General features: G+C 39.5%; 1 long non-coding RNA gene across 1 annotated transcript in view; it reads left to right on the forward strand.

Annotated features, from left to right (window-relative positions):
- The window catches only part of LOC143355813 (uncharacterized), a 128,486-nt gene that overhangs the window by 64,001 nt on the left and 47,780 nt on the right, over nt 1–16,705 (forward strand). The gene's annotated exons all lie outside the window — the stretch shown is intronic.

Below are 16,705 nucleotides of genomic sequence, written 5' to 3' on the forward strand. Positions count from 1 at the left end.
TTTTTCATATATCGGAAATAGAAAAGATGATAAGAGATATGACATGACCCGATTTTCGGAGAGTTTATGAAACCTGGTGTACACAAAGCTACGTAAAGGAATATTTTTCAATTTCAGAGTCTATAGAGGATAGAGCACATAAAGTAACACGAGAGAGTACTTCAAAAATTGCGGTACCGTCCAATCATTTTTCATATACCGGAAACTGAATAGATTATGGAGGACTTTCAATCCCCTATTTTGGCAACCGAATACCTGAGTATCCATTTCTAATTGCGTTGAATTGCGTTGTACCGTATCTAACAATCCAACTGCATATCCAACAATGTACACTCACAAATTCTTTTTGTACATTATTAAATGCTGTTATAAATACATATTATTTTCAATACTTCAAGACTAATTGTTAAACCTTTTTCTGTAAAAAAAGTCGAATGAAACCAACGAAGGTGAATGTTTCTTAGACACAATAATTTTGTCCCGATAGACCGCGAAAATACCACACTGCGGTGGCGATCCGTGTGTGTGCTTAGGTGAACGCCGGTCGAACTTGCCGAACGCAAAACATCGGCCGAAATCGACCAACGAAAACACTGCGGCGCGAAGCTGAAACGGATTTAGATGGCGTGGCTTATGGTTCAAGCGAAGCTTAAATTTGGCACCGATTGACGCACAGGCGAGTTTTATCGCTTTCCCGTAACGCCGCCGATCGATTTTCTCGTTGAACACCTGCTCGTCGTATCGGTCTAACGCGAATATGATTTTCGGCAAAAATAGATTTACGATACATGAAACTGTTATTTACTTGCGCCTCGCAGCCTCACCCCCCTCCATCCCACTCCCAACAATGTGGGAAGAAATTTTTTATTTTTTCCATCGCGACACTTTAAAATCACATGATCATAGAAGGTAGTTGACTCGAATGAGTAACTAAACAAAATTGTTTAGAGTATGGTAATGAAGACAGTAATACAGTAAAAGAATGTACTAACATTTTGTTACATGGTATTGAATAGAGATTTTTAACTGTAATTTAAATGTTCAACTATTAGTCATATGAAAGAAATAACTGCATGTAGCTATTGCAAAAGATGGACGAGTCGGACAAATTGAAGCGTGTTTTTTAATCACTTCATTCAGCCGAGGTACTTTTAAGATTCACCTGACTCTTGAACGCTAGGAATTTTTCTTAAATGGATTATGAGAACTGGGACTGCAAGTAAAGTTCGAACTTTGAAACAGCTGGAAGTAACTCCAACTCAAACTTATTATTTCAAACAATTCGAACTAATGAATCAATTCGAACTTTAAATTGTACCAGGTGGTAATTTTTCACTAACGAATTTAAGATTACCGCTTGGACATTTTTCAAATCTCTTATACCACTTCGAGGATGAATTACGCTGTTACAAATGCTTGTCAAAAATAAATTTCCTGAAAAATTAATTAATTCGTTTCTTAACTCATTTAACAGCGGTTAACAATCGTTTTTGCATACCTTCTCCGTATTTTCATTGACACGAATTTGTTTGGTAGCATTTATACTCTTTCTTGCACACTTTCATAAGTAATATACAATATATAAACTTTATTTGATTCCCCTAGGGGTTACAAATCCTTGAATCACCTCCTTCTTCCATCGCACTTTCATAAGTAATAAATAAATCGCAAATTTTATACATTTATGGCAATAAGGAGGAGAAGAAAGACAAACAAAAACAGTAAAAATATTGTTATCTTATTTCTAACCCACTGGACCTACTAAATTTATTTAAAAAATTTATTTTGCATGAAAATCCGTAGTCTAGTAATAAATAATGGCGTCTATAAAAATCATCTTATTTTATTACTTGGAACATAATTGTTTAAAGCAGTAAATAGACTCCGTACTATTACATTGTGAAAGTTTCTAAAGCGTGAGAAAACCATCAAGATTTAGTAGAGCGTCGACAAACTGTAAAATAATGCTTGTAAAAGTAATCCCGTCGCTTAACTGTAAAATAAAAATATAAAACGGGCGTATTATTTTCCGTGTGAGTTAGTGAGAATAAAAGGACGTCGTAAAAGGAAGAAGAATTTGGTGAAATATTGCTTATCTCAGAGTCGCATTTCTGTGCACTTAGTCGGGAGTCCGCTGCAGTGCCGCAAAAATGTAGGACTTGTTCTTGCAGCATCCATCCGGGAGTCAGACTTTACATGTAAAAGCACAATTCACCGTGAAAACGTCTTTTACGAACATTTCGCTGACGTCGTAGACCCGAGCGATCTTTTTAGTCGAACTTTCGTCTCTCGCCTGGAGGGACATCTTTATTTCCTCGGATACTGTCGATAATTTTACGGACCTCCGACTCTGGCTGACATATCGGGAGTCAGGGGCCAGATATAACCGGAAGTATCGGGCGAGATCTCAATATGTTGCGCCCTGGTATAACCGAATAAAATTATAAACGACGCATGGTCTTTAAAAACGGCCGTCCCACCACGAGAAACTACAAATTTTTATATTACAAATTTTTTTATTACAAATGAATCCTTAATTATGTCACTATTCAATTATGAGAACGGTTTAACTCTTATGTCAATAGCTAGGTACACTACCGCTAAATAGTAACCGGACACTTGCGAAGTATGTATTAGCATTGCATACAAGTTATTTCAGTGTCTGAAATAGTGATTAAAATCGATTTTTATTAGTTTCTTATGAAATATCTAACGTTTTAAATTAAAAATGACATATGTGGAACTTACCAATACTACACTAAAATTAAATACGAGACTGATCGACGTATCCACCAGGGAGTGTCCGGATACTTTTGAGCGGTAGTGTATATCCGGACACCTGTTTTTAATTTTTCTTGAAAATATGTTGTACATTTTTGCTCACAAAAATATAAATTCTACAGAATGTTAACTTTTCACTGCCTCAAAGACAACATTCGTCCACAATGTGTTAATTTAAAAACGAAAGGTAACTGTTTCCTTCGATCCCTTCTAATTACTATCAAACCATCGTTCGCCGTACCCATCCATTACCTTCACGAATTCAGCATCGTAGTTATCCATTCACCTCGGCCTAACATATTACCTAAGAGGGTCGCCGAAAAAAATTTCCATAAAAGACTCGGGGCAACAATTCAAGAGGAATAAATGCTACAGGTGCGACAGCCGGCCGGGTCTGCCTTCTTCCCCGATTGAAATAAATTTGATCGAGCAAATCGAACGGGGACAAAGGGTGCAAAACGAAATCGAGAAAGCATTGAATAGCGGCGGCCGGGAAATCAATTCGTCTACGTAATCCACACGGACAGGAGAGGTTGACAGTGCCGTGTTACGGTGTCCTGACGCCACTCCCTTCGTTCGTTTTCACCGCAATACGATTAAAACAGTACCGCACGGTTAAATTTCCACGAGGCAGTCCAACTCTTCTCCCAACGCTCAGTGTCTCGAGCTCGGAGGAATTACCTCTACAGATTTTACCGATTTAATATGGAACAATCTGCGTCTTAATTACGTAGTACTTAAATCGATAAAAATAGTCCGACGCACATCGTGTTTGGACTTATTTTAATCGGAAAAGCCTCGGCTGTCCATTGGTACCACAATCGTAAAGGTAGGACGACGATGACTGAGAATAACTCCCAAGGGGAACGGTCTATCCACGGGGATTCTCCCACGTTAAAAAAAAAGTTGAGTTCCGTTGAGTTCAGTTGATTTCAGATGAATTTAGTTCAGTTGAACTCAATTTAGTTCAGTAAACCCCTTGCAATTTTACGGTTTCAGTGATTAGAAATTTTTTGTAATTTGTAATTTCCTAAAAAAAGGAGAAAATTTCAATAGGTGTACACTAACAACGTCAAAATAGAATTTTATTTCGGTTTAAAGGAAATTAATAACATACATACTTATTAGACTCTGTTCAGAATGTCCATCACAAATATGACTCAATATTGTAGGACAAAGGATTAAGGTCCCATTTATTTTTTTGGAATTGGGGGAGATGCCGACGGACGATTAAAGTTGTGCACTGCTGTACTGACGTGTTCACCTACGAAATCGCCACGAATGCATCGCGAATGCACCGAGGTTGCACCGCGCTGCAAGCATCAGCCGAAGATTATGCGCCGTGGCAGACACACCGGGAACACGCGTATTCAAATTCAAGTTACCGTCGCTATCTACGGGACAGCAATAGCCTGCATCGCGGTTAACCGCAGACTCGATGCACGCTTCCAGCGATTCTCATTGGCGGTTGCATAATCCTCTTTAAACCCTAGATGCACTCTTTGATTAGCGACAATTGTTGATCGCGTTCGTTGTCCTGGGAAATCTCTGACGTGCTTTTGTGAAACATCATTTTTTCAACCGTCATTTAGTCTATGGACTTTCTTGGACAGTATCTTTTCTGTGTCATGTGGTGGGATCAGAAAACTTCAGTTTAGTTGGAAATGAACTTTTTATCAGGTTTCTGAGATTAATTATTTTCAGTATTCTTTAAATACTACTACAGTGATTTCTCTATATATGTCACCAAGGTCTGGATGATAAACGTCGCGGAATTATCCCCACTACCGCGGGGTATACCCCGTAAGGAGACGCTGGCATGACCCGTGTTGTTGACATATAACGAGAATTCACTCTATACAGCGTTAGACATGTCTGATTACCATGATCTTATATTTTCTGTAGAGAAAATCAACTTAATATTGCACTCGTTATTATCTAAAGTGAAATAACAATGTATACACAAAATACAGTGTTTTCTCGATATCTGTCAACAACACGGGTCTTGACAGCGACATATATCGTCCAGGTCGTACCCGACCCGTATTATGTTTATACTCCTCGTTGTCCGTGGACTCTCAAACTTCGAGGCCCCTCACGGGGTATACCCCGTGGTAGTGGGGATAGTTCTGCGACTTTTATCTGTAAGGTATTTGCGACAAATATCGAGAAAACACTGTATTACATAGAAAAATATTCATGAGCACTAACTAGCTCTAGTGAGGCTATTAATGTGTTAAATGATTGTTCTGTATTCTAACAATTGGATCCTGTATAATACCAGTAGTGAAACAAAAGCTTGAGATTATCCGAAGAGATTGGTGTTAATGGAGCTTCTTCAATACTAGGCAAACATCGGTTAGTTAGTGTGATTTGTAGTGGTAAAGCCACTCAATGGAGTACTCAGACGATTAGTCGGTGGCCTCGGCGGAAAAATGAAAGAGGGAAACCATTACCAGAGGTAGGCGAGTCGGATAAATTACACCATTGCCTCTTAATTAGTTCATTCTGCCGATGTTCTTGAAAACTCACTTGTCTCTTCTGGCAGCAAGAAATTCTTCTCCTGGGAATTTCTTAGCTAAATGGATTACGTTCAAGCCATCAATAGGATTTGCGCTTTCTCAGTAATCACCTGCTAGTAGATGAAACTAAGTGAGAACCGATAGATGGACAAGAAGAGAGACAAGACACGGAGTTACCATTTATACTCCCATACAGCTACATTTTCCAAAACTATGGAAAATATTATTACCTTGTTTAATATTTTCGAACGAATGTTCTACATACTCTAAAACGTAGTGTACGATTTTTTTTTGTTTTTTTGATATCAAATATTTTTTGATAAATAATCAAAGTCGATTTTTCAACGTAAAACACGACCTCTAGACTCAAACCTGCCATTTCTACTAATGATCGAATTTCTTGCAAATTGTACGCTACGCTTTAGACTTTAGATAATATCTTCTAGCTTAGAAATAAAAAATTATTTATTCGTTTCGAAAGCAGCGAATTACTCTGCCATTTTTTGATATTCTATTTTAGTCGTTCGTAATAGTTATTCGTAGACAAAACTTGTCGATCAAATGGGGGACCCATAAGTAATCAATTATTTTGAAATCTAAAACAAACTTTGTAGTAAATACAAGTTTTTATTTCTTAATTTATTATATAATTTCCATCATTATCAAGGACAGTTTGCCAGCTTTCTTGTAAATTTGCAATCCCCCTCTTATAGAACCCCCTCCAGGGTTCGTAAAGCAAAATGTGACTCAAGGTGCCTCCTTACATCTTCTACAGAAGTGAATGTTTTATTTCTTAAATAATGCTCCAGAGATCTGAAAAGATGATAGTCGGAGGGAGCAATATCCGGTGAGTACGGGGGGTGCGGTAAAACTTGCCATTGCAATTCTTTGATTTTTTCCTGAGTGAGTTTCGCTGTATGGGGTCGGGTATCGTCAATTTGCAGTATTACATCTTTTCTGTAGACTAAAGATGCCCACTTTTTCAATAGTTCTGAACACGTTGTAATTCGTGAGAATACAACTCAGCAGTAACTGTTTCTCCAGGTTTCAACAACTCAAGGTGAATTATGCCAGGACAGTCCCACCAAATGCACAGTAACACCTTTCTAAGTGATAAGCTAGGTTTAGGGGTTGATATTGCGGTTTGATTTGCAGAAAGCCATTGCTTGGAACGCTTTATGTTATCATAAAGAATCCATTTTCATCTCCGGTAACGATTCTGCTAAGAAATGGATCTCTACGAAATCTGGATAGCAATGAAGTGCAAATTGATCGACGAATATTCTTGTTGGTCTCAGATAATTGATGTGGTGCACATATTCCTTGCCTATATGCCCTTCCCATTTCGTGTAGGTGCCTTTGTATAGTTGACCATGTGGACCCAAGGCTTCTCGATAATTCTTGCATACTTAATTTTGGATCAGCTTCCACTAGAGATTTTAGGGTGTCATTGTCAAATTCAACTGGTCGTCCACTTCGAGGCCTGTCAGAGAGATCGTAATCACCAGCAGCAAACCTTCTGAACCAACGTTGACACTCGTTGACCTTCAATACATCTCCATAAACATCGGAAATTGTCTTCGTTGTTACCGTTGCATTAAATCCCGCATGAAAATGAAAAAGTATGCAGTGACGAATATGATCCTCGGAAGGTACGAACGCCGCCATTTTATTACAGGATTTGCAAAAAAATTGTACTTTTTAGAATGTTTTGAACACAGGCTGCTTCATCGAAAACTGTAAAAGAATACGTGTTTCCTCTTCAACGATCGGTACAGAACTAAAGGCAAAACAAATTCTTTGCAAATGATTGATTACTTATGGGTACCCCTATAATATTAACTTCTGAATCAATTCTGGTGGCTTTTCAAAATTCATTTCGTAACAGCTATTTTCGGCCCCATTTCGTGCCCGAGTTCGAACTAGAGAATTCTAACAGCAGCGGTGCCCTAGACGTGGAGGTCTGTTGGCGAACGGGACAAAGATCGCATTATTTTCTAGGACGCCACGGGCCGGTGACGCCGCCGCGCGCCGCGCGCCGTCGAAAAGAGCCAAGGTGCTCGCGCGAGAAAGGCAACAATGGCGATACATATCCAATTAGCGGGAACGGTACAGCTCGGCAGAATAACGAGCCATTGAAAGAAAATGGACGTGTCGGCCGTTGGACAAGGATAGCACGCCGTGCAACAAAACCGTCGACCGGGTGGGATTGAGGGAGGGGTGGGGGTGCACGTCTCGCGGCCCGTGTCGAAACGTTACTGCCAGGAGTCTCCGGAGAGTCGAAACGATAAGGACACCGTTGCGGACGGTTACGTGACATTTGAGGATTGACATTAAACCGAGGCGAGGCCGTTGCGCCGCGGCTCTCCCCATTCTCAGCGACATTTCGTTAATGCCACGACTACCCGCCTTTAAGGGTGGTTTTTACGAGAAAATCCGCCAGAGACGCCGCGTTTCGACCGCCACGACCGACTGCATAAACCTCTGTACAACGAGGCACGGGCTGATCAGACCACGCTGGACGAGACACGACATTTTCCAACGAATACCTTCCCACGGGAGAAATTCGGGGATTGTCGATTGTACGCTGTCGATTGCTCGATGCTCCCGCGACGGATCCAGTAATTGATTTTAAGGGCGTCTTCCAGGTTAGGAGCACGGTCGCGAAGCATCCTTGGGAATCGAAAGGTTCGCTGCTAAAAACTTGACAGCGAACCTTTCTTTCTGTAGCATTGCTCCTTGTTGTTTATAAGCTATGCATTTGTACACTAAATATAATAAAATATTTATGAGTTTAGAGTGTACAATATCGTTAAAAGTTAAAAGTACGTCAGGAAGTTATGACTTTTAAACAGATACATACTACACTTTCAGAAACGTCGCTAGGATGGAAATAGAATGAAGCAGCATTGAATTCAATTAAACAATGAAATTCGTAAATTTCTATGCGCTACAAATGTATAAAGTTTCGCAGTCCAGCTATCACAGACCGGGTATCGTCGAACACAAGTGGTCAAACCTGCCGAATGAATGCGGACATAATTATGATATAAGCCGTCTGTGGAAGTTCGGGCATTTATAGCATCCCTCAACTTCTACAATCCAATAAAATCAAAATTTCAATAAAGTTCCATACCACATGCGTATATTTTGTGTTATGAACGTAATCAAACTTCTGGGACAGGGATTTCGAGCACCTCGATTATCCAAAGTGAACAAGGAAACTCGATTGTTCGAATAATAGAACAGTTATTTAGTTACAATGCTATTAGGTCGTTGTATATGAAACGTCCGATTCATAAAATAATTTTCTCTAAATAAAACTTATTGATTAAAGTAAGCATCGTTATAATTGTCATTAGTCTATCAAAAAATGACGAGTTTTTCGATTATAACTCGTTATGGTAAATATTGAATTTTTGGGTTGTTCACCTTCCTCGTTTATTAGATTATCATCTATATTTTTGAGCTTTTTCTATCATTGACTATTACTGCGTTTATTTACCATCATATTTTGACCAACCATCGCATAATGTTGTCCACAATATGTTTATTTCTTCGCTCATATAAACAGAATACACGTCGGTCACATTGACCGACGTTGAAATAAATTTCATTTAAAAGTAAAGTTGGATACAGTGATTTCTCTATATATGTCGCCAAGGCCTGGATGATAAACGTCACGGAATTATCCCCACTACCGCACCGTGTACGCACCGTGAGACGCCACGAAGCTCGAGAGGCTCGAACGCCGAGGAGTGTAAACATAACAGGGCTCGGGTATGTCTTCTGGAAGATATATCGAGAATTCACTGTATACAAATACAAACTGAAGGTAGGACTTGAAAGATTAGGTTTGTACCTTTAAATGGAATACATAATAAACCCGTAGATTACAATAGCATTTCTTGATTAAAACACTTTATAAAACTTGCATTCTGAAATCGGTCATTTCATATGCAACAACCTAATAAATACAACATTTATTGACTTATAAAATAAATAGTGTCGCATATGGATAATCAAGGTCCTAATGTACTTGCAAATTGGAATTTTATAGAAAAAAAAACTTTTCTTTTTATTTTCGCTCAAATGGAGATTTCTGCACGTTATGCATTAACAGAGCTGAAATATTGAACCTGATTAATTGTCATTTTTTTTTAATTGTTGAGACATTACCCAGTAAACCTTTCAGTTTCTCGAAACAAGTTCAAGTCGATTGAACAGTTTTCAAATAGTTATTCGCTTCTGAAGAGTGGTCGAATGTTACTGACAGTGACTGTATTCCGTAGAAATCTCTATTTTGAGCTAATCGAGGGGTCCGCGTAATAACGTCGCAAGAGAGCAACAATTTGTGCATTCCGATTCACCCTAGCCGAATGACCCCATAAGTCCACCCAGCTGGGACATTTCGTGCTACGCTCGGCAAAGGCTTCAAAGAATACTTTCAACCCTTTCTTAGAGAGACCACTCCATGTTGCAGCGTGCGAAAGGGGCGCGGAACGACTGTGTATTTCGATAGGTGGCCCACTCGAGAAATCGTGCAGGCTTGTCTATATATTCGCGACAAGAGAGCCCCTAGGCGAATAGGAGGAGGATGCGCATACAGGAGGTATGCTTCTCTTTTTCTCTCTTCTTTTTTCTTTTCTTTTAATACTTCTATTCTCATACGTTGGCCTCGCTCGAAAACCCCCTGTCCCCTCGTAAGCGTCAGGGCCAACTGGTTTTTCGAGTATACTCGTGTTCAGGGTCAACAGTTCCGGAGAAAATGATTACCAATCCAAGCGAGTGTCACACCGCGTGAAATTTTCTCGACGACATATTAGTTCCGGTGACAGGTTTGAATCGATAGTAAACGCTATTCGTGTGCGAACGACAAATTTTGCGGAGCCGGTGCAGGACCGTGTCGTCGACCATGCAGGCCCTTGGCACTGCCTTGTATTCATAGAGTACTCCGATCATTTCCACCCTCTTGCGAAAACATGAGTAGACTGCGGATCTGTGTGCACGATTTAAATTTACCAGCTTGATCGTAGGAAACAGAAATTTCATGGAAACGTACTGGTTCCTGCGATAATTTTAATAAGTCGGAGGTGTTGAGTGTACAAAATAATTTGTAGCCCTTTCTTTGCGAATGTATTGCATCATTTGCGAACAAAAACCGTTTTAAACGTCTTTGTCCAAAATAAATTAAACGTCTTTATTAAATATTTTTATCGTACGGTTAGAATCCGACGGACCGGAATTTTATAAAGATATCGCTAAGCGATCTCAATTGTGTGTTCCTTTATCTCGCAGTATCGGATTTCATAATAGTGAAGGGGTTATCTTTGCTCTTGCAGAAAATTCAATATGTCACGGTAACGTGAACACGGTGGTACTCGGAGTGTTAAAAACCGTATTAAAAACACGGACAGCTGCTAATTGGTCTTGACGTGTGCGTATTAAGTAGTTGAACAATTAGGACACGTATCTGTCGTGGTCGGAACGAATGTTCTCGTTAACGTTATCATCGCGCGACCCACCACGCGTTAAAACAAAAACTATACTAGACAGGTGAAGGTGTCATCCTTCGGAACTAATAATAATATCGTGGAATTAATTTATTCCATTTAAAATGTAGCATACAATTTTCAAATGTTTTCATTATACGATATAAATGGTAGCAATATGAGGTGGACAAACGATTGTTTAAAAACGTATGTTGTAAAATAGTTTATGCAGAATAGCTGACACAATTGCTTTTTATATGATGTTTAAAAATGCTCAAAACATAGGCAAAAATGAAGTAAAATTCGATATTTTTAAACCGTAAGGGTGGTCTAACCCCGTTAAATTATGAAAAGAAGGAATTACGAGGGTTAAAGAACATAGATCGGGCATGAAGTCCTGAACATCGAGAATTTTTAATAAATAAAGGACGGTCGCAGGTTGTTACAAATGCTGGATGAATTTATTAAAAAAAATGTGCCGCCATGGTTATAACTGGCACGTCCGCGCAAAGCGCGTAATAAATTCCACGACATTTACGGCGAGTGATTTAGTAGAAATGGGGAATAAGAGAGGCGAGTAGCAGCTTTTGCAGCCTCCTGTAAATTCCCCTAATGAAAGTCTCTCGGGGACTTTCCTGTAGGATCGTATTAAACCTGGAACACAGCTACACTGCCTTCGAGTCAACCTTCAAGCGAGGCATCAAGCTTTCTACCAGGAAGCTTCGTGGCTCCGGCTTTTCTATTAAATATTCTATCCGACATATTTTCCGTTGAACTGTTTATCTATTTCCGGTAAACATGTTTCGTTATAAAAAACAGCCATCTTTTTCGAAGGTTCAACAATTTCGGAATATTCTCGCCGATATACACGACATAAATATTTGGTACATTGAAAATACAAACGTAAATACGACGAACTATTATTCCGATATTAATGGTTATTATATTAGATTAGACTAGACAATCAATTATATTAGACTGTGGATTTTCATGCAATATGAAAATTTTCTGCATCAACTGCAAGAAGCAGAGAATAAACGCAAATGTATTTCTAGCCTTAACAGTCGCGATGCATGAAAATAATAAGACAGTCACATTTAGTTTCTCTGATTGTACTGTTTTAACCCTTAGCATTCGAATGGCGACTGTAAGGCGTCACTAAAAATTAGTTGATCATTATTCAAAATATTTTTGACATTATTAAATTTTGTTTGCATTTAATAGATTACTAAATATTTCAGTATTGTACGAGTATATTGCACCATTTTCGTATGTACCTATAACATGAACAAAAGAAATATATAGAAGGGAAATATTCTAGAATGGAAGAAATGTTTCGTTTTCGAGTTGAGATAGCTTCAAGTGCAAAGGGTTAAATGGAATCTACTATCTTTTCTTGTAAATGCATACAATTCGTGACTTCCATAAGATCCTGAATGAGCCACCGGGCAGCATAATAGGCCACAGATTGACAGAGTAACAGAGGCCCGGGGTCCGGCATTGGTCTGCGTATTAATCTACACGCGCACGTGTATCTGCCTGTCCCTTTATCTATTCATCTAACCATTTCTCCGGCTATCTACCCTGCGCTCGTCTGTCCGCTTGTCGATGACGGCTTATGCAATGTCGGAAACTGGTCGGATTCATTGGGGCGGGTAATAATATTTTGCAGGGTCGAGCAGGTTCGTTCACTCTGACCCGTTCCCGTCCCTGAACAGGTCGTATCGATTAGCTCCCTATTTCTCTTCTCTCCTCTGCTTTCTTCTTACCTTCCACGTGTTTTCTCGCCTAATAGTCTATCACTTTTCAACTGCACCCTCACCACTCCTTATCTTCCCTCACTTGCATTTGCTCTTGACACCTTCCTCTTTGCCACCGCGTTCCCATCTCTCTCTCTCTCTCTCTCTCTCTCTCTCTCTCTCTCTCTCTCTCTCTCTCTCTCTCTCTTTCTCTCTTCTATCTTTGAAACGAAGAGCAACGAGACAGAATTTTGCTGTTTTCCTCCATTAATTCCAGATTGAAAATTTTATGCTCTTATATCGCGCGACAGTAACAAATTCCGCGTATACGTTCATAAATCAGAAAACACAAGACATCGATTTTTAGAACGTATGGGGTGTAGAAATTAATTCGTGGCGTTCGCAAATAATCAATAGCAACATAGTTTTTAGATTTATATTCATAAATCGTGTTTATTTCGCAAGAGCGACTAGCTTCCGGGTGCGGCGCCGCTCCTTCGGCAAAGTTTACAAGAACTTGGCCCCCTTTTTTCCATTTTCCTGGTTAATTTAAATTGGCGATGCACATCGCGTCCCCTTCGAACTCCACACAAAGTGTCAAAAGTTTTCATGCGTCACGCATCTATTTTAAACATACTAGCTGGCGCGGCGAAGTCGTGAGTTATAAATTTTAATGAAAATATTAAGCATAAACAAGACCTCGTCGACCACGGAATATTCTGCGGGGAAGTCGACCCGTGACTGAACTGTGCAAATGAGTGGAATTCCGCGTGGCTGCGCGATTCTTGAATGAAAGTCAAAGTACAGTCCCGATAATAAAACGTTCACAGCTAGAACAAATTATCTTTTATTTTTCACCCGATTTATTTCACCAAGCGAAGCATATATTACGATATTAATAATATTAAGCATAAACATCCACGCCATTAAAATCGGCTGCACACGAATTCATATTAAATCGACGAAGCGTCGTCGTTAATTGTGCGCGAAAAGTGGATGCGACGTTATCGAGCGCATTCGGAGAAAGTACCGGATGACGATGCATCGAAGCATTTTTTATCAATTTTTTGCCGGCACTTTTTCTAGATTTAATTTCGCCTGCGCGTCCGTTCCTCATTTTTTCTTTTTTTGTTCGTTTGTTCGAAACATCAAGGCGCCGTATTTAACCGAACCGATGCAGCTGTTCATTTATGAAAAAGCTTGGCCTTAGCTCGTGCTTCCAGAGCAGCGCGATGCAATTTCTTTCGGGCGCATCGCTCTGTAATTTTCATCGGACAAACGATGCGCTATTGTTCTCCGTGTTCCGGAGAAACGTTTTCCGTGTCTTATCCTCTCAGGTGCATCAAAGTGTGCGCAATGAATGGCGCAAAAATTACGCGGCGCATCGCGAATTTCATTAAGAGCTGTACGCGTCTCGCGATCTAACGACACTGTGAATCGAGTCCGTGCGAAACGAACGCGCTTTTATATTATTTCGTTTTATTTCATTTCGCGGAGGAAGACGAGGGGAAGCGTTTAACATTCCGCGGTCCCCCGTGCCTCATTGCGTTTTATCTTTTTCTGCTTGAAAACCGCGATAAGATAACACGAAATTCGTGCAATGAAATTCTCACAATACGTGATTTAGTACCGAATGTTGTATCTAGCCTCTGTATTGTAATCTACCGTATATCTGGTGTATCACTAAATTCTGAAAGTGTCTATAATAGAATATGTAGGGATACTTCGTGCAACATCTTGAGATATTAGGCTGGTGGGAGGCAAATGGCCGTTTACATCATCAGAGAATGTTGTGCGCGCATAGGAGCCATATATTTTCTGGACTAGACACAAAATGCTGCATAATGGAATTGATATTCCACCAGGACAAATTTTGATCACAGCAAAACTAAAATGCAAGATTCGAGATTATAGTAATAACTTAATCAATGTCAATGTTCATTTGTTCATTTGTCATTGAGCCATTTGTATTAGTTAGCAGCAGACCACAGATTTTTATGCAACATGAAAATTGTCTACAAGCATTGAAAGATATATGTGCCACATTTGTGTACTTTATTAACGATTATAAAAAGTCGAAAATAATACAACAGTACTTTTAATTTTTTTCACTGTTCTGAATTTGGTCTGTTCGTGTTTCTCGTAAATGCATAAATGCCATACAGTGACTCCAACTAATATTCGTACGCTCTTAAAAATCGCATAACTTTGTCAATATTGGACTATACTACTTGGATTTTTTTGAGAAGTTAGAACAATTGGATCACTACATAACGCGAGAAACATGTTTGATTAAAATTGCAATTGCTCGAAATTACAGAGAAAGTACTAAAGGTTGTATCTTGCAATTTTTTTATGTGGGCTTATATTAAAAATTTGAAAAGTACATTTTGTACATCTGTATCAATTATAAGTATTCTGAATATTTCATCTAAATCGGTCAACACTACACTGAGCTACAAACGTATAACGATGAAAATTTAGGGGCGAAAGTCGCAGAATTTTGACCTTCTCATTTTGGAACATTTGCAGCTCATTGCAATGTTGTCCGATTTTCATGAAATTCTCAGAATATGTAGAATTCATACAGATCTACAAATCGTACTTTCAAAATTTTCAATGTAAGTCCACATAAAAAAGTTGCAAAATACAACGTTTAGTATTTCCTTCCGCAATGTTTGTAAAAAATTTTTTCACTTTATGTAGCGATCCAATTGTTGTAACTTCTAAAAACAATTCAAGTAGTATAGTCCAATATTGACAAAGTTATATGATTTTTAAGAGCGTACGAATATTAGTTGGAGTCACTGTAGTTACAATAAACCTGTGGATTTGATACACTCGTGATACACATGGATAGGTGAGATGCAGAACAGCGTAGACAGAAAAATTGAAGAGGATTGTTACGCTATGTACAACTTATTAAAATCGTACATACCGGGATAATTCGTAGCATTATCTCGATGGGAGGAAATCTCGTTCAGCCCGAGTCAGCGAAAAAAGGAGCTGGAACGCGTTACGAACTTTCGACGGAAAATCGCTTGTCGCCTGCTTTGCATAAGGAAATTGAAAAGACCAGGCTGGGGACGCATTACATAATGCTAAATAACGATGGCAATTGCAACAAGAGGAAACAATGCGAGGCATTACGAGGCACTGGTGGCGAAGAAATCCGGCTGGAATTCAACTCCGGAAACGGGTTACCAATTTTACATGGGAATTGTTGCCGGGGCTGTATCCTCTTTGTATTTAGTTCGGGCCTCATCCTTTACGCCCTCGTTGGCAGCTTACCGTTCCTTGCAGGTCGGCCTTTCCACCTTGCAACTTCGTTGGACGTAATACAACCAAAATTGAGGATGACTGCTGACAGGACAGTCTTTGTTCGAAGGAACGCCCGGTATATACACGCATCAGCCCAGCTGCGAGACTCATTGTTTTCGGAAACGCGCCAGAAATACGAACGCGGCGCGTTTATTTGAAATTTATGTCTATATAGATTCATGGCTCGGTTGGTTTACACGGAAATCCAATATTTGTTTAATTATCGCACGCGTTTTCCCTTTCGCCTTTTTTCTCGCCCTCTCTCTCTCTCTCTCTCTCTCTCTCTCTCTTTCTCTCTCCGCAGTTTGCTATCGCGCGCGAGTTTCCTTCTTTCCCAGAGGGCTCTCGAGTGCCATTCCGCGAATCGGTTGATTTTGTCTACGCCACCGCCCGTACCCCTGTGCGCCATTTTGTACGGCTTAACAGATGGCCTGATTAAATTTAAGGATGCAATATTGTAGTTTGCTATTACGCTCGCGGAAAACGGTAAAAGGCGCAGGACCGGGAAAGGAACGACTTGAAACAGTTATTAAACTCGATAAATCTTATCAAGCGGCTGTATACCTTTGGAAAAAAATCGATTCTTCAAAAAAATGGAATATTCTGTTTGAACAATCCTTTTGGAATACTCGCCCAGAGTTTTATTTGAAAGTTCGCGAAACCGCCGGAAGTGAAACCGCTTTCAATCAGAAAGATAGCGCATGTAGATCGTATGCATTTACAACAGATCGACTAATTACTAGACTGCGGATGTTCATGCAAAATAAATATTGTCTGCATCGATTACAAGAAATAGAAACCAAGTAGAATGTCACTTTATGATAATGAAGAGAAATTTTATCTATACAAT

Source organism: Halictus rubicundus, chromosome 1 (genome assembly GCF_050948215.1).
Source record: "Halictus rubicundus isolate RS-2024b chromosome 1, iyHalRubi1_principal, whole genome shotgun sequence".
Taxonomy (NCBI): Eukaryota; Metazoa; Arthropoda; class Insecta; order Hymenoptera; family Halictidae; genus Halictus; species Halictus rubicundus.